We start from the raw sequence: 23,996 nt of genomic DNA on the forward strand, positions 1-23,996 counted from the left end.
AGGAAATTGGACTTCATCATTTAATTCAGGCGCCCTTAATTGAGTTCCATTTGGGGAGAAGAAAGAGGTTGATTCAAAAAATGTAACATCAGCACTCACATAATACCGACGAGTAGAAGGATCATAACATCGATATCCCTTTTGAGTGCGAGAATAACCAACAAAGATCGTTTTGATGGCCCGAGGAGACAACTTATCTCGCCCAGGACCAAGCAACTGAACAAAGGCAACACATCCAAAAACACGATGTGGAACAGAAAACAAGTCTCTGTCAGGAAAGAGGACAGAGATAGGAATAAGGTCTCCCAACACAGATGACGGCATACGATTAATAAGATAGCAGGCTGTGAGAACAGCATCGCCCCAGTAAGAATGGGGAACATGGCTATGTATGATAATGGTTCTGGCAACATCAAGAATATGACGGTGTTTCCGTTCAGCAACCCCATTTTGTTGGGAGGTATAGGCACAAGAAGTTTGGTGGATGATACCCTTATCCCTGAAAAATTGTTCCAAAGAGGAAGCACAGAACTCAAGAGCATTGTCAGAGCGCACAATTTTGACACAAGTATCAAACTGAGTCAGAATTTCATTGATAAAATTTTTGATTACATGACCCACTTCAGATTTATGCTTCATAAGAAAAACCCAACTAACACGACTATAGTCATCGACAGCAACAAGATAATATCGATGACCTTGAAGAGCAGGTGTACGACTTGGACCCCAAACATCAAAATGAAGTAACTCAAACACAGAATGGCTACTTCGACTGGGCCGCGGAGGAAAGGATGACCGATGGTGTTTGCCCAACTGACAAGACTCGCATTGAAAAGAAGACTTAGGAGACAGCTGAGGAAGAACATGCAGCAGTTTCTGAAACGGTAGATGTCCAAAACGTAAATGCCAAGTATAAGCTGAGGATGAGGACGACCCTGCAGAGGTAGACCCAGCAAAGGGAAAGGGATGCACTAGCCTGTAAAGACCTCCCTATTCACGGCCACTGCCAATCACCCTGCCCGTCAGTATATCCTGAAACACAAGAGAAGAGGAGTCAAATATCGCACGACAGTTTAAATCTCTGGTAATCTGACTGATAGATAGTAGGCTATGTGGGAATTCTGGTGCATGAAGAACATGTTGCAATGGTAATGATGAAGTAAGTTGGACCTCTCCAAGTCCAACAACGGGAGAATATTTGCCATCTGCTAGAATAACCGAGCGACCAGGTGGAGTAGGGACATAAGAAGTAAACTGTGCCTTGTCTCCACAGAGATGTGTCGATGCACCCGAATCAATGAGCCAATCTGTAGTGTCAGAATACATACCAGATGAAGATGCACTGGCAGCAGTAGTGATAGTAGAGGTGGTCGGATCAGGAGCTTGTTGAGGTCTATCTCCAATCAAGTGTCTCAACTGAGAGATAATATCATCTGCACGTAACTCACTGGAGGAAACAGGATGCTGAGGCTTAGGCTGCTCTGGAGAATCAGTAAAAACAGTCTGATTGGCAACAGCTGGACGACCATGTTTCTGCCAACACTTATCCACAGTGTGACCAATGCGATGACAAAACTGACATACTGGGCGCGAAGGGGTATTGCCACGGCCACGGTATCCTCGTCCTCTGGCAAAGAGGGACCCACCTCTGCCACGAGTAGCAAGCATAGCAGAAGTGGTATCAAGAACAGTCGATGAAGGGATTGGAATTCTGCTTAGCCTACTATAAGCTTCATCAATAGGAGGAATCGAGGGACTAGTGAGCATCTGATTCTTTGCTGATTCATAAACAGAGTCTAATCCAGACAGAAATACTCCGACCATAAGCATATCTCTGTATGCCTTCTGTTGTTCACACTTACATGCAGGAAAGTAGCTGTTTAGTCTCTCAAACATGGACTTGAGACTAGAATAATAAGTATGTAGAGGGCGACCATCTTGGCGCATCTGATGAATATCATGATGAAGCTGCATAATTCTTGTTTCATTCCTTGCTTGTGAATAGGTGGCTGCAAGGGAATCCCACATATCCTTTGCACTTTCCTTATGCAGGACTTCATTGGCAATGTCTTGAGTAAGAGTACCAACAATCCATACCATAACCAACGAATTATCTTTAAACCAAGTAGTATATTTTCCTACCTTCTGTACGGGCTCGGGCTCCAATATAAGATGTTCCTTCTCATGAGCGATCAAGGTTCTTTTTACTTGCATGGCCCACATCTCGTAATTACCCCCATCCATTTTGGTGATAAAGCTGGAAAATGGGGAACTCTTCATCTCTCCCGACGACACAAAGGAAGAGGTATTAGCGCCGCTGCTAATTTCAGACATCGCTCAACACAATGGAGGAAACCGAGCCACGGAATAGGAAGTGCAGGCAAAAAGAAGACAATCACATATCGAAAGACAACATGCTGATCAAGAAGCAGTTAACACAGGCAGCAATCCATAAGTCTGATCGGCTGGAAGAGGCAACAACAGAACTGAACGAAGACAGATTACCAGAGGCGACAGCGAAGACGCTGAGAGGAAAATCAGCGTGCAGAGCAGCGGCGGAGCAGAGGAGAGTGGTGGAGACAGCAGAGGCGATGCAGCGAAGACGCTGAGAAGAAAATCAGCGTGCAGGGCAGCGGCAGAGCAGAGGAGAGTGGTGGAGACAGCAGAGGCGATGCAGCGTGCAGCGGCGATTCAGCGGCAGCGGAGAAGCAACAGCGACGGACGGCGGCGGCGGGCGGAGGTGACAGCCACGGCGGGCAGCGGCGAAGATGACTGCAACAGCTGACGGAGGCGTCGGGCGGAGAAGACAGCAACGGGCGGAGGCGTCGGGCGGAGAGGTCAGCGACGGGCGGAGGCGTCGGGTGGAGAGGTCAGCGACGGGCGGAGGCGTCGGGCGGAGAGGTCAGGACAGCTACTGGCGGAGGCGTCGGGTGGAGAGGTCAGCGACGGGTGGAGATGGGTGGACACGAGCGGGTGGAGGAAGCGCAGCGATGGGCGCGGTCAGGCGGCGGGCGGCGCCGCTCAATCGGCGCGCCAAGGAGGAGGAGACGGCTGCTGCTCTGATACCATGATAAGATTAGAAAGAATAATCTTTGATTAACCTCGAAATCTGCCCTAACTCCTCTTTATATAGACTAGAGGAGAGAGAGAAGTTACAAGAGAAACATCTAAAGGAAAAGTTATTACAAAAGTACCCTCTTAAACCTAAAACTGAATATAAACACATCTTAACAGATTTGTTTAAACCAAATATATCCTTCAAATTGTCCAAAGCAGTAAGCTGCACATAGAAAAAGAACAAAGAAAAAGGTATAAGCACTAGCAAGGAAGCTGCAACTAAGGACCTCCATCTATTTGCATAACCTACAAATGTTTTGGACATCTATGAATCCAGAAACTGCATAATGTAAACTCACGTTTTTTTTTCTTCAATATGCCCATTATAGAAAGTTTGCATTAAATATGATCGATAAAGAAGCTTCAGGTCATCCACTTTTCCATCCATCATGTTTACCACCTAAAACAAGAATAAATAGTAGTGACCAGAAATTGCACACTAAGCAAACCACCAGATTCAACAACTTCAATTATATCATTGTAGAGCACTTTTTTTTGGCCTGAAGTGCTAGATTCTGCACTAATAATTTATGATCAAAGGAGAGATGGACAATGGCACTTATGGCATGAACCTCCAAAGTTGCCTAACAATAACCATTATCAAAAGAAAAGAAAGAAATAGGAAATTGAAAGAGGAATAAAACAAAAGTCAAAAGAGTATGACAGTAGGCAAAGAATAATTCAACCACAATTACCTCCATTGTTCAAACCAACCAGTAGTTCAGTTTCTTTTCCCTGCTGAAATAACTGAGAAAACAAACTTTTCTACCACTCTAGAGACAAACCTTAGCATATTTTTAAAATGTAGGTTAACACATGATTGTATCATAAGCAAGTTGGATGTGAACAAAATAGATTCGCATAACACATGATTGTATCATAACAATGTATGATATGCAATTCAAAGACTCTATCAAAATGTGACACACCCATGAATTTGACCAGATTATATTTACCAAAAGAATCAAGTTCTCACGAGCTGACTTTTTTAAGCCTATTTTGTCACACCCAACCTTTTGACCCTCAAACAATTTTTTTTTTTTATAAACCTAAAGCATTGAGGTGCGACTACACAACAATTCAAAAAAGATGGAGCTATGTCATTTGAAACCTTGGGGCAAACTTTTATTTATATAACAATTTTAATTCATACAAAGTCACATCTATGTGTATGACAAAAATGCCCCAAACCACAACTTTGATGCCTAACACAAATAAGACATCAAAAAGACCAAACCATGACAAAGACATCAAAAAGACCAAACCATGACACGCCGGCACTACCAAAGACCCAAAACCTCCCCAGTAGGATGTGAGTGAAGCCATCTAATCAACCTGCTGCCCCGGGTCCTCCAAAACCTGAAAACGAAATAACTGAAGGCTTAGCCTTCGCAGTATGACAACAAGCCAGGAAAATCTCAAACCCTCTTAGGTAGGGCTCAAATCTAAGAACAATCATAAAAACAATCTATCGTCATGTCGTGTCAGGGCATAGGCACATCATTTGCCAAGAAAACCCCTAACATAGACCACGACATGAAAAGACCACTCAAGGGCCCCAGAAACACAATCTCAATCACATGCAAGGCATGCTTAAACATTTCATTTCAGTCATAGCATTCACATGCCCATCAATCACATACATTCGTTCACACACATTTCATTCACCTACATTCATTTTCATTAGCTTTAGTGAATTGACAGTTCCTGTCGGTGCAGACATAGGCACGTGCACACCGCGGGTGGCCCATAGCCGAGAGACAACCCCCGTGGTAGCCCAGAACAGTATGGATCCATTCATCCGCTGCAGCGGTAGAGCACTCATCCATGGATGTGTGAATTCCAAGGAGAGATACTCAGCCTTTCCTAGGACACCCAGGTTGGGAAGGCGGGAACCCACGCTCCAAGCACAACACACAACAGTACCCTGGGGCCTTGCACCGCCTGCGCTCCGAACAGGCGAGACGAGTGGCGAAAGCGGGACGTCTCCCAAACACAATGTCACAACCCACTGGCCTCTCATCTTTTATTCTTTCATTATTATCATTATAATTGCACAATCACAGAATGACCGGCTAGCTCATGAGGTTGGTTCACTTCACGAGTGCACCCACACCTCCAATTGCCTCCCCACGAGGTCTACACATAACATTAACAGTCATAGCTAGCCGTCATACAATACGGGTACAACTACCCTCCAATTCCAATCAATTGCATTATTACCCACGGCAATACATATGCAACAATTCACAACATTCACATTCATAAAAATTCACATCTTATCAAACACATCAATCAGATCTTTCAAAACTTGGCCAAATCCCAGAAGGTAGTCTCAATCTGTGATGGCTCGTATCTGTCCTATGCAATTATCATTCTATGATGCTCTCTCATGCACAATCAGGGTCGAGGAGGCACTCGACTCGATACCCCACCTCATTTGTCCTAAGCAGTTATCAATTCTAGCATGCACATGCAAATGCGTAACAGTTTTCAAAACAAGCTTCTAATAGTTTTCCAAAACAGAACTTGTCACATGACAAATCATTCACAATCACACACATCAATCACACCTTTCAAAACTTAGCCAAACCACGGAGAGTAGACTCGATCCGTGATTGGCCCGTATCTGTCCTAAACAATTATCATTCTAGGATGCTTTCTAATGCATAATTGGGGTCGAGGAGATACTCGACTCGATACCCCACCTCATCTGTCCTAAGCAGTTATCAATCATAGCATACATATGCAAATGCGTAACATTTTCAAAACATGCTTCTCATAGCCTTTCGAAACAAATCATATCATATATCAAACAATTTGCATATCAAACCATTTGCATGCATACACACATTCATTCACAAAGCAATCCATCAATCACATCATAATCCTAGGATTCCACGATCCTAGGAACATACATTCACACAATTGCCTAGGCAGGGATTTGCCTGGAATGCCGCCATACCTGTCGCGCGTCCACTAAACACCTTGAACTACGACCCACATTGCTCAAGGCCTACTTGACGTGCTCGGTGTACCTGCAAACATAACAAAATGGTAAGTTCTCTACTCGTTTCGCTTACCATCGATACAAATCTGAAAATACCGTTATCGAGGCATGTCTTCGCCTCAAATGGGTGTCGACCCATGAAACCCTCCAAAAAGGGTCTCTACCCAACCCACGAGGTTGCCGCCAGCGATTAGAACTCAAAACTTGTATTCGACTTATCACATGTATGATTCTCACTTGTTTTCCTTAGTTAAGGTGTCTTCCCCACTATAAGATTCTCAACATACAACGTATATGCACCTCAATAGAAGCATATTTCCTCAAGCTCACCAAAACGATTCTAACATTCTCCACAACAATACAATCTCTACCATAAGCAAGCAGTTCACTGTGAGTTGCAACTCTGCTGGCGAAAGAGAACTTCAAGCATGGAGGATTGGACCTTCTAGATCGAGCATGTTGGGCTGTCTTTGTCAATATGTTCAGAAGAGACCCAACAACAGCTCTTTCCTACTGATCTAGACTTGGATTTGGTGGATCGACTTGAACTTCATACAGTCTCTCTCTCTCTCTCTCTCTCTCTTTAGAGAATAAAAGATTTTAGCTGTTTTTCAATTTTGTTCTTCCCTGTTCAAACTTTTTCAAATTCAAACTCTTCTGTTCTAATGTGTGGGCAGTATCCTTTACTACATCGGAATGGATAAGATATGAATTCATCATACCTGCAAATATCCTTTTACGAAAATAATATCAGTTTAGTGCAGAAATAAATTTCATGAGTTGAAACCTAGATTTTCCTGTCAGAAAATCCTAAATGTGGTTCAGAAGATTGATCAGTAGGTTTTTTAAGACTCAAACGATAGTTTTGAAAACTCTTATTTATCTACTCTTTTCCATAGTTCAGTTCTTAAATAAAGGCTATTATATATATATATATATATATAATTCAAAAGTAAAACGATGGTCCTTCTTCTGCAGACATAAAAAGTTATTTAAATATGATAAGCAGAACAGTGAAACAGAAAGCTGGGCTTTACGTAAAGCGGCGGGTTTTATGATCGTTTGTCTGTTTGCAAAATTGTTGATCTGTAAAAGTGGGCTTACTCTACAGCCTTTTCTTTATGCTTCCTAATTGCTTCAAAAATCAATACATCATGCTTATAAGATCATTGTAGACATGGATCATCGTTCCTCCACATGAGTCCTAGACCTTCCCCAAAATAGTAACGTCGTTAACAAACATCCTAATTCATCAAATCTTAAATCTAGCATGCTCCATTAATAATTATACATGCTCCAACAACAAATATACAACAATGTAGGCTCGATTAGGCCTTGCTCACCCCAATTTAAGAGTCTGAACTGCTGCAGTCCTCCCGGCAGCCACCTCACAAGTTCGAGAGGTCCTCAAATGGCTAAAATCCCGCAATGCAGCCACACCAACGCATTCTAGCCACTGTTATGAGGGGGAAGAACACATCCCCAAGCTGAAATCAGATCAAACAACGATAAGAGAATAAAAAATCGACAAAAAGGAGGTTTAAGAGAGAGGTGTTTGTCGTTAGAAGAGGCCCATAGTAGTTGTAAAAGGGGTTCTGAGAGAGGGAAAAGTGTGGGCAGAGGGTGCTGACGGAGAGGGGAGAGTGCAGGCAGAGAGAGAGAGTGCAAGGATGCGTGGGAGGAAGAGGGCGTGCATAGAGAGAGGACGAGCAAAGAGGGTTCATACAAAAGGGGAGAGGCTCAATCAGAGAGCATGGACAAAGAGAGAGTGCGGGAGAGAGAGCTGGCCGAAAAAGGAAACAACACGGGAGGGAGAGGAAGAGACAGAGAGAGAGAGACCGATGGCTCACCTAAGCGCCGCCACCGCCGCCGTCCACTTCCGTCGCCGCTGCACCGACCTCTGTCTTCCTCTTCTCTGGGTTGTGGTCATAGCAAAGGGAGAGACGAAGAGGGGAAACGAGGGAGACGAGGGAGAAGAGGGCGACGTCGGGCTCCCACGCTACTGGATTCGGGTCCGGACCCGATCCGGCCCACCTACAAAACGAGTACATCCTACCCTCCTTAAGGAAATTTTGTCCTCAAAATTTAGATCATACCTCAATGTAATGCGAGAACAAGTGCGGATACTTCTCTCGCATATCCTCCTCGAGTTCCCATGTGCTCTCTTTCAACCCATGGTGTTGTCATTCCACTTTCACTAAAGAAATTCTCTTCATGCGAAACACTTGCTTTCTTTGATCCACAATTCTAATAGATTTTTCTTCTAGTGTCAAATCGTCTTGCACCTGAATACCTTGAAAATCAATCACATGTGTCGGATCTGGTACATATTTTCGAAGCATGGAAACATGGAAAACATCATGAACATGACTCAAGTCAGGTGATAGTGTCAATCTGTACGCCACCTCTCTAATCTTCTCTAATATCTCAAAAGGTCCGATGAACCTTGGGCTCAACTTTTCCTTAATACCAAATCGAAAAACACATTTAGTAGGTGAAAGTTTCAAGAACACAAGATCACCCACCTCAAAAGCCAACTCTGAGCAATTAACAACTTCTTCCTTATTAATTGTACTTGGTCGGTGTAACGTTGCAATAGAAAAAGGTTCTTGATCTTGTCATCACCTAATTCGGTCCAATAAGCTGGAAATTTGCATGGCCTTCCATACAAGGCCTCAAAAAGTGTCATCTCGATATGAGAGTGATAACTGTTATTATATGCAAACTCTGCCAATTTCACATGTTTATCTCATTCTCCTTTCCACTCTAAGACACATGCACGTAACATGTCCTCTAAGGTTTGAATGGTCCTCTCAGATTGCCCATCAGTTTGGGGGTAGAATGCTGTGCTCAGCTTAAGCTTAGTACCCCATGTCCTTTGCAATTGCCCCCAAAACCTAGAGGTAAATCGTGGATCTCAATCCGCAATGATAGACTTTGGCACTCCCTGCAATCCCACTATCTCGCCAAAATATAACTCTACGAGACTTTCTAAGGACTGACTGATTCTTATTGGCAGAAAATGAGCCGACTTCGTAAGTCGATCAACAATGGCATCATGTTGTATTCTGGTGTGAGGCAAACCAACCACAAAACCCATCGAATGTCTTCCCATTTCCACACTGGATATCAATTCTTTGCAACAAACCTCCTGGCCGTTTATGCTCTACTTTGACCCGCTGGCAAACTAAGCATTTTGTTACATATTCTGCAATTTCACGCTTCATTTCAGGCCACCAAAAATTCTTTCTCATATCTTGAAACATCTTTGTATTGCCAGGGTGTATAGAAAACTTAGATTTGTGAGCTTCATCAGTCAACTGACGCTTCACTAGTTCATCTATAGGGACCCACATTCTGTGTCGAAACCGCAATGAACTATCTTCATATTGATACCAGGAAGAATTTGCCTTCTTGCTTTCTTCCATGTTCATAGCAAAATTTGGATCTTCCTTTTGCTTCAATATAAGATCTTCCATCGAAGGATGTCGTATCATTGCAGTCATCGTTGTTTTGTTCTCGTCACTAAGGTGAGACTGTCAAGCTATCATACCTTGCAACAATGTCCAAGAACGAGTCAACATACTGCACATTGTTTTCTTAGCATGTCTGCTCAAAGCATCAGCCACCACATTCGTTTTTCCTAGATGATATAATATCTTGAAATCATAATCTCTTACATATTCAATCCATCTTCTTTGCCTCAAGTTTTGAGAGAATATGTACTTCAATGATTTGTGGTCTGTAAACACCTCAAAAATTGCACCATAGAGATAGTATCCCCACATCTGCAATGCAAATACAACCGCTCCCAACTCCAAATCATGAGTGAGATAGTGTTGCTCATGTACCTTCAACTGTCATGATGCATAAGCCACTATATGGCCATGTTGCATCAATACACATCCATAACCGATTCCCGATGCCTCGGTGTACACCACAAATCCTGACCCGTTGGAAGCGTCAAAACAGGGGCAATGGTAAGCTTGTCCTTCCAAGATTGGAAACTCTTTTCGTACTCTTCATTCCAAACAAACTTCACTCCTTTTCTTAATAGCATAGTCATGGGCGTAGCTATTTTTGAAAAGTCTTGTATAAACCCGCAATGATATCCAATCAATCCCAAAAAGCTTCTAACCTCAGTTTCATTGCACGGCGTATTCCAGCCCTGTACAACCGACACCTTCGCCGGATCAACGAAAATTCCATTATTTGAGATCACATGATCAAGAAAGTTCACTTTCTCTAGCTAGAATTCACATTTTGAGTATTTAGCATATAACTTGTGCTTGCACAAAAAAAAAAAAAAAAAAAAAGAAACTCAACACACTCTTCAAGTGATCTCGGTGCTTTGCCTCACTATCTGAGTACACCAAAATATCATCCATAAAAACAATCACAAACTGATGCAGGTAGTCTTGGAAAACTCGATTCATGAGGTCCATAAACACTAAGGGAGCATTGGTCAACCCAAAAGGCATGACCCTGAATTTATAGTACCCACATCTAGTTCGAAAAACAGTCTTAGAAACATCTTCCTCCCGCATCAAGAGTTGATAATAACCTGTCCTCAGATTGATCTTGTAGAATACCTTTTGCATTCTTGAGTTGATCAATCAAACAAGTCTTCAATCCTAGGAAGCAGATACTTATTGTTGATGTGACTTGATTCAACATGCGGTAATCTATACACAAGCGCATTGTCTCATCCTCCTTCTTAACAAATAACACGGGTGCTCCCCAAGGTGACACGCTTGGTCGAATGAAGCTCTTATCTAACAGCTCCTGCAATTGCTTCTTAGATTATTCTAATTCTGTCAGTGTCATTCGATATGGTGCCTTAGAAATAGGAGTTGTCTTTGGTAACAACTCTATCTTGAATTCCACTTCTCGTGTTGGAGGCAAACTTAACAGTGCCTCAGGAAACACATCGGAGTACTCACTCACAACGGCAACATCATGTAACCTCACCGGTTCCGTTTCATTGGTCAACATATTGTCTAAGAAAGAAACACTTTCATTTTCTATCAAACGTTTGGCCTTCAATGCAGACACCACTATCTTATCAGTTCGACTAGCTTTTCGTGCTTGGAAATCTACTGGTTTCATCTCATTCGTCCACAATCGTATCTACTTCTCTCTGCAATCTATAGGCACAATGTGTGCTAAGTCAATCCATGCCCAAAATAACATCAAGCTCACTAAAACTTATGAATTATCAACTGTGTAATAAGTGAAATAGGTGGGTGTCCACGTCCACCGTTTGACATAACCTTTCAACAAATACGTACTATAGTTAACTTTGTCACATTCTGGCATCTTAAGGAGCTCAAAGATGCGTTCACCCTCTTCAATCCATTCCTCTGCCTTGATAGGGTTTGAGCACCCACACAAGTTTGGGCGTATTGTTGCCCTGACGTGCTATCATCCAATAGGGTATGCCCAACAGAATGGGCCGAACTTAGCTCTCTTTGTGCCTCTGTAGCCGACCCAGCTCGCTTCTTAACCCTACATGGGTACTCCATCTGTACAAACAAGAATCTTTGACCGATCTTTCAAGTCAACTCATTGAAGTGCGTCAGCACAAAGTTTCAAAACATCAATCACTCAAAACAACAATCACCTTCTGTACATATACCTTACTAAAAGATCAAAACTACAATAGAAGTTCAATAAGTAAATGTGTACCTGGGCAACACGGCTTCACAGATAGGCCTTAACTCACATCCATAGTGGGGTTTGCCATAGCTCTCATACCAAAACTGTCACACCCCAACCTTTTGACCCTCAAACAAATTTTTTTTTTATAACCTAAAGCATTGAGGTGCGACTACACAACAATTCAAAAAAGATGGAGCTATGTCATTTGAAACCATGGGGCAAACTTTCATTTATATAACAATTTCAATTCATACAAAGTCACATCTATGTGTATGACAAAAATGCCCCAAACCACAACTTTGATGCCTAACAAAAATAAGACATCAAAAAGACCAAACCATGACGCGCCGGCACTACCAAAGACCCAAAACCTCCCCAGTAGGATGTGAGTGAAGCCATCTGATCAACCTGCTGCCCGCGTCCGCCAAAACCTAAAAACGAAATAACTGAAGGCTTAGCCTTCGCAGTATGACAACAAGCTAGGAAAATCTCAAACCCTCTTAGGTAGGGCTCAAATTTAAGAACAATCATAAAAACAATCTATCGTCATGTCGTGTCAGGGCATAGGCACATCATTTGCCAAGAAAACCCCTAACATAGACCACGACATGAAAAGACCACTCAAGGGCCCCAGAAACACAATCTCAATCACATGCAAGGCATGCTTAAACATTTCATTTCAGTCATAGCATTCACATGCCCATCAATCACATACATTCGTTCACACACATTTCATTCACCTACATTCATTTTCATTAGCTTTAGTGAATTGACAGTTCCTGTCGGTGCAGACATAGGCACGTGCACACCGCGGGTGGCCCATAGCCGAGAGACAACCCCCGTGGTAGCCCAGAACAGTATGGATCCATTCATCCGCTGCAGCGGTAGAGCACTCATCCATGGATGTGTGAATTCCAAGGAGAGATACTCAGCCTTTCCTAGGACACCCAGGTTGGGAAGGCGGGAACCCACGCTCCAAGCACAACACACAACAGTACCCTGGGGCCTTGCACCGCCTGCGCTCCGAACAGGCGAGACGAGTGGCGAAAGCGGGACGTCTCCCAAACACAATGCCACAACCCACTGGCCTCTCATCTCTTATTCTTTCATTATTATCATTATAATTGCACAATCACAGAATGACCGGCTAGCTCATGAGGTTGGTTCACTTCACGAGTGCACTCACACCTCCAATTGCCTCCCCACGAGGTCTACACATAGCATTAACAGTCATAGCTAGCCGTCATACAATACGGGTACAACTACCCTCCAATTCCAATCAATTGCATTATTGCGCACGGCAATACATATGCAACAATTCACAACATTCACATTCATAAAAATTCACATCTTATGAAACACATCAATCAAATCTTTCAAAACTTGACCAAATCCCGAAAGGTAGTCTCGATCCGTGATGGCTCGTATCTGTCCTATGCAATTATCATTTTATGATGCTCTCTAATGCACAATCGGGGTCGAGGAGACACTCGACTCGATACCCCACCTCATTTGTCCTAAGCAGTTATCAATTCTAGCATGCACATGTAAATGCATAACAGTTTTCAAAACAAGCTTCTAATAGCTTTCCAAAACAGAACTTGTCACATGACAAATCATTCACAATCACACACATCAATCACACCTTTCAAAACTTAGCCAAACCGCGGAGAGTAGTCTCGATCCGTGATTGGCCCGTATCTGTCCTAGACAATTATCATTCTAGGATGCTTTCTAATGCATAATTGGGGTCGAGGAGATACTCGACTCGATACCCCACCTCATCTGTCCTAAGCAATTATCAATCATAGCATACATATGCAAATGCGTAACATTTTCAAAACATGCTTCTCATTGCCTTTCAAAACAAATCATATCATATATCAAACCATTTGCATGCATACACACATTCATTCACAAAGCAATCCATCAATCACATCACAATCCTAGGATTCCACGATCCTAGGAACATACATTCACACAATTGCCTAGGCAGGGATTTGCCTGGAATGCCGCCATACCTGTCGCGCGTCCACTAAACACCTTGAACTATGACCCACATTGCTCAAGGCCTACTTGACGTGCCCGGTGTACCTACAAACATAACAAAATGGTAAGTTCTCTGCTCGTTTCGCTTACCATCGATACAAATCTGAAAATACCGTTATCGAGGCATGTCTTCGCCTCAAATGGGTGTCGACCCACGAAACCCTCCAAAAAGGGTCTCTACCCAACCCACGAGGTTGCCGCCAAGGATTAGAACTCAAAACTTGTATTCGACTTATCACATGTACGATTCTCACTTGTTTTCCTTAGTTGAGGTGTCTTCCCCACCATAAGATTCTCAACATACAACGTATATGCACCTCAATAGAAGCATATCTCCCCAAGCTCACCAAAATGATTCTAACGTTCTCCACAACAACACAATCTCTACCATGCTTCCTAATTGCTTTGAAAATCAACCCATCATGCTTATAAGATCATTGTAGACATGGATCATCGTTCCTCCACATGAGTCCTAGACCTTCCCCAAAATAGTAACGTCGTTAACAAACATCCTAATTCATCAAATCTTAAATCTAGCATGCTCCATTAATAATTATACATGCTCCAACAGCAAATATACAACAATCTAGGCTCGATTAGGCCTTGCTCACCCCAATTTAAGAGTCTGAACTGCTGCAGTCCTCCCGGCAGCCACCTCACAAGTTCGAGAGGTCCTCAAACGGCTAAAATCCCGCAATGCAGCCACACCAACGCATTCTAGCCGCTGTTATGAGGGGGAAGAACACATCCCCAAGCTGAAATCCGATCAAACAACGATAAGAAAATCAAAAATCGACGAAAAGGAGGTTTAAGAGAGAGGTGCTGTCGTTAGAAGAGGCCCATAGTAGTTGTAAAAGGGGCTGTGAGAGAGGGAAAAGCGTGGGCAGAGGGTGCTGACGGAGAGGGGAGATTGCAGGTAGAGAGAGAGAGTGCAAGGATGCGTGGGAGGAAGAGGGCATGCATAGAGAGAGGACGAGCAAAGAGGGTTCAGACAAAAGGGGAGAGGCTCGAGCAGAGAGCATGGACAGAGAGAGAGTGCGGGAGAGAGAGCTGTCCGAAAAGGGAAACAACACGGGAGGGAGAGGAAGAGACAGAGAGAGAGACCGATGGCTCACCTAAGCACTGCCGCCGTCGCCGCCGTCCACTTCCATCGCCGCTGTACCGACCTCCATCTTCCTCTTCTCTGCGTTGTGGTCATAGCAAAGGGAGAGACGAAGAGGGGAAACGATGGAGACGAGGGAGAAGAGGGCGACGTCGGGCTCCCACACTACTGGATTTGGGTCCGGGTCCGCACCCGATCCAGCCCACGTAGAAAATGAGTCGAGCGTTACATATTTGGCCCGTGTTGCGCCGAGGGATAGTCGGTCTGCAACACAAGTGAAGGCATTGAAAAAGAAAAACCAAGAACCTAAGACAATAAAGCACCTAAACAACCCATGTCACAATGAAAGTGAAAACTAAACATGACACTATGCAGGAAACCATTAAAGCAGAAAACAATTGCCCAACTCAACAAAACTAAATAATCAAACTAAATCAAAATGGGATCTTACTGAATACAAATCAAACCAATGACCTTAACCGCTGGACATGTGCAATAGCTAACTAAAGGATCTATTCAACTAACCTGACACCAACGTGATACAAGAGAAACTGAGCATTATCCTCGTCTAAAACCATGAAGGACCTGAGGACATAAAATTGATTGGTCCTTTTGAAAAGAGATAAGAGGTGTTCCATGACAAACTCAACCCTAAGTCTGGGTTATGTTGAAGACACTCGGTTAAGATGGAATAATGGGCCAGGCTTAATCACTTGTCCCAGATGATATGCATCTCTTGAGACAAAGAAAATGAAATTCGTCAAACTCAACATGAGTTGACTAGGTTCGACGAGTTTCATCTATTCCATGAATGGACTAATGGTTTGGTAGTGGAATAGCCAACATCTTTCAAGGCCGAAGGGGATTGGGAATGAAATGACAAACATATTTGAAGACCAAAGCAGATTGGTTAGTTTCTCCTATGACTAGAGGAGATGTCAACTTTTTAGCTTGAAATAGTTCAAAAAAGATCAATTTAACTAATAATCATGAGTGCTCGTGTTGTGCAAATAATATGACCTTCATTTACACATAGCACCTACTGTACAAGCATTAGGATTCATTTCGTGTCAATGTCGTCAAATCTCTAGAATGGATGACTTTCAATTTCCAAAATATGAACATAAAGGAATCATCCTCAGTATCTTAGGTAATCAAAAATAGGAGAAGATATTGACCCTAGGACCACACATCTACCAAAGATTTTCACATTCAATTCCTGTGAGTTCAGCCTTCATGCCTTTCATCTCTTGGTAGACACCTTTTGCTTTTTTTTCCTCTTTGTTTTTTCTTTCTTTCTTTTGCATTCAGCTTTTGCCTTAAAATTTTTTTTCCTTGATTTTTTTTTTTTTAGGCTGACCTTCACCTTTGAGGGAATACCTCGCCACCCCAAAGGCTACTACGAAGCTCCACCGCTTTGGCAGTTATGTGTAGCTTTGTCGCATATCCAACCCACTTCACCTTGTGGGTTTTCGACGAACCAAAGGTTCATAAGTCGTTATCTTCGCGGTATAGACATAAATCACCTATATGCCTACCCGGTACTCTTGATTACTGACCCAGAGGAATGACTACACAAGCCCCGAGCCAATCTCTCAACTCTCATTTTACTACCTGCCAAGATCTTACAAAGGATTTTGGCTTTTCTGTCAAGATAGCTTCTTCTTGTTAAATCCTTACAAATGTTTGATTATCAGAGTCAATAGCATTTCCTAGTCTCGACTTTCTCAACTTCACAGGACCTTTCCTTACTGCTCATATTCAAGATCTTTTTAGTTTTCCTCTTCCATTGTTTGGCAACAAAAATTTGAGATTTTATCCTTCTGCTCAAGGAGGTACTAAGAATAAAGAAAAGCCACATCATTGTGTGAGAAGACACTTTTAAAATGTTTTTAAGCAAAACTCAAAATTATCACTTTTACAAAAATTCTTAACATCAAATAGTATATCACCAAGAGGAAGGAATTCTACTCTGAAGAAGAGGGTGAATGCAAAATAGCATAGGTTGGTTGGGTAGAAAAATGAACTTCACCAACTCTCCTAGAATACGAAAGGTTGGTTTAATAGTGATGATTTTCCATGCATGTTTGAGTCCTCAACTGATTGAAAGTTTTACAAATGGTTTAGGTTAAGCTCTTATCTTTCCCCAAAGGAAGCCCGGGATAAACCAATCCTATGTGGTGGGTTTTGTAAAATCATCAAGTGCATGATAATGACAACTACGGGATTGGACTCTGTAAGACTCTAAATGTACGACTATCCACCAAAGTTTGATCAGTCTTGTGCCCTGGTTACATGATTATAAACTTCAATTTCACAAGCTAATTGAAGTCCATTGTCAAAAAGAAAAAATTAACAAAAAGTTTCTTAAAGGCAAAAGAATACCAAAGTACAAAATGCTTAGGTTTATAATAATCAAGAAACTCCAGTACTTGCCAAAAAATGGTCATGAAATGTAACCATCAGAAAAGAAAAACGAAATCAAAGTATGAATTTAGTGTGAACTGTCTCCCAAAATTATTCAAAAATAGCCAAATTCAGAACCACTTAGAGTGATCCTGTATGTGGAACAAAATACTTATACAATAACAAATTAATCAGAGAGAAATTGGCCTGCAGCCTGCTTAGCAGCAGAACACAACAGAAACAACATCAGTGATGAACTATCATATCATGAGGCCTGCAGGAAAGGATTCAGGAAAAGAGCAGCAATCTTCAACATTGCCATGACAGATGCATTGTTTCCATTGTTGTTAGGCATGTGAGCTTATGCAGGCCACAAGAACATTTTACCTTCCTAGTTTAATCCCTCGAAAGGATTTTATGACTATAAAAAGGCAGCAAAACTCACATTTTGATACAAGATCATGAAGATTTATAATAATTTTTGTAGGATTGACCAATGGCCTTATCTGCATATGTTGGAAAGGAAACAATCCAACAGATGAAACATAAACAGAAGAACCATCATCGACCAGTTAGCAATTGGTATCTGCTTCCACATTCCTAGAGGAAATAGGAGAATGAGAATTTTGCTCCAAATACACAAAGCCAGAAAATCATATATATGCATTTTATCAATATGAAAAAACATGAGCACCCTGTTCATGGGACTGTGGCCAGTTCACACAGTAAAGAGTCAGACTTCACAACAGCCAAAAGGATTCATCCAATCCAATGTGCCTAACAACCAAAAGAGTACAAGGAAAATGTACATTCCAATTGCACACAATTGGGCTTCAAAAGAATGAAATGCCATCACTATCAAGAATCAAAATGGAAGCATTCTCAAAACCCAAACATTTATGCAACAGAAACAAGAAAGAAGCACCAAGGACAAAAAAAAAAAGAAAAAAAGAGGAAAAATCTGTCTTATTTGTCTTCCTCCTTCTCAGTCTAAAATTTTCTCTTCTGGCTGTGTGGCTGTTTGATACAAACCTAAGATAAGTATTCATTACTTCACAAAGTCCAACCATAACCCCTGGATCCCAGTGCAATTTCCTGGATGAATCCAAAACAATCATCTAAAGAATGCAATCTGAGTTTATAAATTTTGGTTTAGAAATAGAAGCTCAGATATCAAAACTCAAAAGTACTAGCTGACACGCTTGCCTATTGAAGGACATATTCATGATGGAAAGTTTATATTGATTTTTTTTTTCATTATCTAAAATGACCTAGCAAGCATCTATACACAACCACATGCACCTTGTAGAGCACATGATCAAAGATCTGAAAATCAATTTTGTGGAACATAACGATTATGCTAAGTCACACAGGTATTGCTTTTATGGAGCAGTATCCATACTCATATGGGTACGTGGTACGGGTACTGGTATGTCCATGCTACGTCCCGAGTACGATCAACATACCCATGACCATATCCTTCATTTTTTTTGGACATGCTCAATGTTAACCAAGTCCATTTCTGTCCAAAAATTAGCGTTTTTATTCTTTTCTTTTTTTGGACTCATGAATGTGTTGTTCTGTTTGTTTAATCTTTGAATTCTTATTTTTTGCTTATATATATATACATACATATATATATATATATATATATATATATGGTCGTACCCAAGTTTTTTTTTTTTAAATGGTACGTACCCGTACCTATGTGACATAGCCATTAAGCACAACACTATTGAAATAAGCCAAAACAACTGCCAAGAGAACCACCCTAGTCATGGGCTCACCCAAACACCTAAAAAATCCTTCATATATACAAAATCAAACTAAAACGATATTCCTTGTTTGAGCACAAGACAAAGATATTTCCACAGGAAAATACAGACTTACTTGATAAAGTCAGTTGTTCGCTCATACATTCCTCGTCCAACATAATGCCTTTCCTTAAATCAGAAAAGAACAGCTGTTAGGAACAACAATAAATGAATAAGATCCATAGAAAATACAATGGGAAGAACAATGGAGAAACCAAACCTGATGCATCCACTTGATAAATCTCCTAACAAGCCATTGATCACATCGGTTTGTCAGCCTATGACAAGCTGGAATGCGCATGAGTAGGCTAAAGGCCAGCTGGACACTTGCATATGCAATTAGAACAAAGATGTAGGTCTTGTAGAAAACGGACTTTGGATTTTGAAGTCCCTTCCTGCATGGTTATCACTATCATAGTTTAGAGTGAAAGAAGAAAGAAACATAACATTTTAGGCCGAAGTAGTCCCCTAAGCACAGACATCACAGGAAAAATATCACTTGAAGTGAAGTAAAACTATGGTCTATTACCAGCTAAGAATTACAAACACGGAGCTCATGCCATCCAAAAGGGCCTCCAAGTTAAAGGATGTCAAGAGTTCATCTGGCATGTCTCACATGGCATAGCCTAGTATGAAAACTTCCCAACCCTGCCCTCCAAAGCACTGACTGTCATCTATAAGTCATGTCTAGAAACCATTGAAATCCAAACACATTGTATAATCATTGTTTGTTGTTTGACAAGACACAGGTTGCAACTTTCAATCACCATTCTTGGGTTTTCTCGACAAGGTTTTTCTTGGGTACGAATTAGAAAGTTTGATTGTCTAATGAATTCAAAAAATTTAAAAATATCAGGCAAATCATAGAAAAAATATAAAAAATTGAGTTTCTACTAATTTTCCTATGAAACCATTGAAAAAATTCAAAAAGATATAATGCTAAAATGATTCCCCAAAATATTAAATATATCTCAATATATTTTCTATTTTTTGGGAAAAAATGAAAATATTGCAATAAGAAAGTGACAAAAACATATAAATTTTCGTTCTAGCAATATTTTCACGAAATCAATATTTTTTTCCACTTTGTCCTTATTTTCAGTTGCTAAAACAATATTCTTAAAAAATGGAGATATTTGTGACAACTGTTTTGATTAATCATAAAAATGGTAGCAAAGAAAAAAACATCCCCCAAGACCATAAGTGATCATGGTTCTTGTAATGTTCCATCCTCAAATGCTCAACATGCTTCCATGTATTTCGGGTGGATGAATAGAGTGGTTTAAGGGCAAAAAATTTGTCTGAAGACCTGATATCATCCCATTCCAACTTGAAGGTTTCATGTGTTACATGGAGTTATAGCCATAAATATCATGATATTTTCGAGATTATCATGACATTAACAAAGGAAATGAAAAAAGAAAAAAGAAAAGAGGGGGAAAATATGCAATATTTTGGAAAAACATTAAAAATCAATGTATAGCAATTTTATTTTTATCACCTGTGAGTACCCATCTTTCAGAAGTAGCAATAGAGGGAAACCTTTCTTGTCCATCAAGTGCATTAACTGAACTACGATCCTCTTGAATATTGGCCATTGCTTCCCAAGAAGTATTTGCAGATGGAGACAATCCTAAGCTTTTCCGCTTACGATATGGTTCCTTCCAATTAGTCTTAGTACCACTATCACGAGGTATCCATGAAAATGCACGGCGAGCTTCTTTCTGCAAGCTGCTGAGGCTGTGACTAAAATTTGATTTTGCAGGCATGCCCGTTTGTGTTTTCTGCTTTGTTCTGGGAACCACCATAGGGGCACGTTGTTCGCTAACAGGAGGATTCATGTTAACGGCAATGGCTTTAGCCGCATATGCAAGAATCAGATTGTTGTCCCTAAGTGAAGGAAACTCCTTCATGATCTGCAGATGAAAAAGTCACAGACAGCATAGCTTGTTAGAAGAAAAGATAGTCAATCATGGTACTATTTTGTGAAATACTACATTACCTGAGAAGCAGAATCTAACTGTTTACACATAAATAGGACTTCTAAGATCAACAGAGGCTGCTCATGTAATGCAGAACAACGTTGCTGCCAAGGCAAAGGCAAAGCAGCAAGAACATGTAGACCCAGAGCCCAAGCATTAAGCTGGGAGATTTCAGCGTCTGACATATTTCCATCATGCCTCTTCAAGAAAAAAGTGCACCTTTAAAAATGGACAATAGTGGGCTTAAGAAAATATCAAGAAACAGCCAAATAAGTTCTTTCAGCTCCCACATCTGTCAATGGAAGAAATTATAGACAAAGACATGGAGATATACAAGAAGTTGCTTTGACCGCAAGTTAGGAAGTTGTTGCATGGCACCCATAGCAACTGGCAGAGCATCATTAGCTTCATGGAATGATGAAAGGAATCTTGAAGCCTCTACCGGACCGCCACCACTGACAGGATCAGCAGTAAGCAGCTCAACAAGTTGCCTGCCCCGCAACTCTCTCCGCAAATCTATAGATAAATTGGCACTTTCAACTACTTCTAAGGCTGCAGAAACAGCACCCTTGCTAGCCAATCTCAAAGCAAGACCTTCAGGATCTTCCTTGCAATCAGCTTCAACCTGAATGAACCTCATTCAGACAGGAGATTAAGGGGAAAACACCATTAGTCAAAATCCTTTAAACATTTATTTCTGTTATAGATATCAGAGTCTTTCAGGAGTCACCATACACAAACATAAAATACAATGAGCGACTCACCTCATGCCAGCTGTTATATCTGTCATCTGCACACAGTATGTGACTATATCTCTGCAAAGCTTGTCGTGCTAGGATGGCCTGATGATATAGAAATAGCTATCACCATCTCAACGCACATTTTCAGCTTTCACAAGTACGAAAAAATTGGCATAAAAAGGCTATGCTAACTAAAAGCTTCATCATATTTTGACAACATTGCTCAAAGGTCCTAATTTCTTCAGAAAAGTCTAGTATGGAAATTGATCATGGCCGCATTAGTTTCAACCTTAACAAAAGTCCCAGAATCTCCATGATGTTCTTTACAAAATTGTAGATTGTTCAAATTCCCTTTTTAATACATGAAGACAATGATTGATGAGTATGTGCAGTATCAGTCGACATTCAAAGCTGTAAAAAAGTCACAAACTACATGCTTGCATGCTAGAATCAGGCATTGGGAATCAGATATAGAATAGAACCACCTAAAAGGTTCAACTACCAAGCGAGGAGCTCAATCACCAACTCATTGAATCTAGACATAATTGCTACTTGAATCCTGTAGGAATGAAGTCAATTATGGTAATTCTCATTTTTCATTAAAATGTTACGTAAAATAATAAGCCAGAAGTACTCCAGTCATTTTCTCAGATCTAATTGAAAATAAAAGGATCCAGCAGATAGAAATTGACAAACCAATTTCAGAAGGAACTTTTAACAGGAAGAGGTTTTATCCTTGTCCTTCATTAGTATAAGCAAATAAATTAATAATAGACCTTCTGAATAAGTTTCTTAGTTGGTGCTAACTCTGCAAGGCCCGATTTTGGTAAATGTCGAAAAAAGTACTTATAGGCACTTAAGATACACTGAATATTTATGGATCCAGTGTTATCAATGTTCCTCTATTTAAGGGAATCTCTTAAATCATCTTATAACCTGCTGACACAAAAGGGATATTCAACCTCATTAGGATAACCTGGATGACCTCTTGAGCAACCTCATTGTGTTGTTCCCCTTACTCTTGATGAGAGTAGACACACATGCGCACACACGCATATGCACGTCATGGGTTTTGACCTTACTAACACACCGACAGAGTCATTTTCAGAAAAGCTGAAGAAATCAGTTCTTGAAAGATCTGCAGTATTACAAGAGCAGAAAATGAAGAAAAAAATGAAGCTTGAAAAAACAAATCTTTGTTTTGGAATTATCATAACTTTTACATGATACACAAAGGAAGTGAATGCTTAGAGAATCAATAGTTTTCCAAAAGGAAGAAAAGGCAATCAGAAACCCGTAAGAATACGGTGGCTTCTCAATCTTCTAGCTTCTCACAGAGAGAGACAGGGACAGAGAGAACAAAGAAATGATAGATTTTAGGGGAATGTATTATGTAAGGTCCTCTCCTAGGGAAAGAAGCATCCAACCTATGAAATGAAGGAAAATAAAGTGTCAATGCCCTAACTTGATGGCCTGACCGGCCTCATATAGGTGGATGGACAAATCAGGCAGCCGTTTCTTTGTGGCGTAGACATAATCAAGATACTCACACAGACCAGAAACAAAGAGACTTAAAATGGTTTTCCCACACAAATAACTCGAAAGATGAAAGACAAGATAAACAATCAATGATTTTGCACCTCACTCCTAAGAGGATCACCCTGCGGCAGATGGCAAATGCACATGGTGAGATCATCCATCGCAACATTAAGCTCCCATCTATGAAGATATCTGCAATTGATATTTCAGAAATCAAGAAAAGTCCATTATGAAGAACTAATGATCCAGAAGGCCGAAACACTTATTCTCATGCATGCAAACGTTAATGCAAGATACCAAAAATGAAAATGGAGATGCCCCATTTATGTTACTTCTTTATGAAGGTTAGACATGGAACATGACTTGGAACTGAATTTAAGTATCTTATGTCACAATTACATAATTAGATATGATTACTGGAACTTATTTGTTCCATCATTGGTTATAGTCCTCAGCAAGTTAATCAAGGATTTGAAGACGAAGAGCTACAAGACTTTAGTTATGTGTGATAATTTCAAATAACAAAAAGCTTCCAATTTTTTTAATGTCAAATAAACCATATGAAATAAAAAGTAA

At 40.9% G+C, this 23,996-nt stretch overlaps 2 long non-coding RNA genes across 3 annotated transcripts; both read right to left on the reverse strand.

Annotated features, from left to right (window-relative positions):
• Positions 1–3,416: 3,416 nt before the first annotated feature.
• On the reverse strand, positions 3,417–23,695 carry LOC116267738 (uncharacterized). Of its 2 annotated transcripts, XR_007572086.1 has the most exons (9): positions 23,522–23,695; positions 21,906–21,983; positions 21,162–21,766; positions 20,661–21,075; positions 19,380–19,554; positions 19,236–19,288; positions 14,953–15,203; positions 14,449–14,592; positions 13,808–13,882 (listed from the first exon to the last, which is right to left on the reverse strand). It is a non-coding gene; the product is annotated as an uncharacterized LOC116267738 (long non-coding RNA). The 2 variants fall into 2 exon arrangements; XR_007572087.1 differs by lacking the exons at positions 13,808–13,882; positions 14,449–14,592; positions 14,953–15,203 and adding an exon at positions 3,417–3,517.
• Positions 4,310–7,607, reverse strand: LOC126409235 (uncharacterized). The gene is made up of 3 exons (XR_007572088.1): positions 7,471–7,607; positions 6,083–6,155; positions 4,310–4,476 (listed from the first exon to the last, which is right to left on the reverse strand). It is a non-coding gene; the product is annotated as an uncharacterized LOC126409235 (long non-coding RNA).
• Positions 23,696–23,996: the final 301 nt, after the last annotated feature.

Source organism: Nymphaea colorata, chromosome 14, assembly GCF_008831285.2.
Source record: "Nymphaea colorata isolate Beijing-Zhang1983 chromosome 14, ASM883128v2, whole genome shotgun sequence".
NCBI lineage: Eukaryota > Viridiplantae > Streptophyta > Magnoliopsida > Nymphaeales > Nymphaeaceae > Nymphaea > Nymphaea colorata.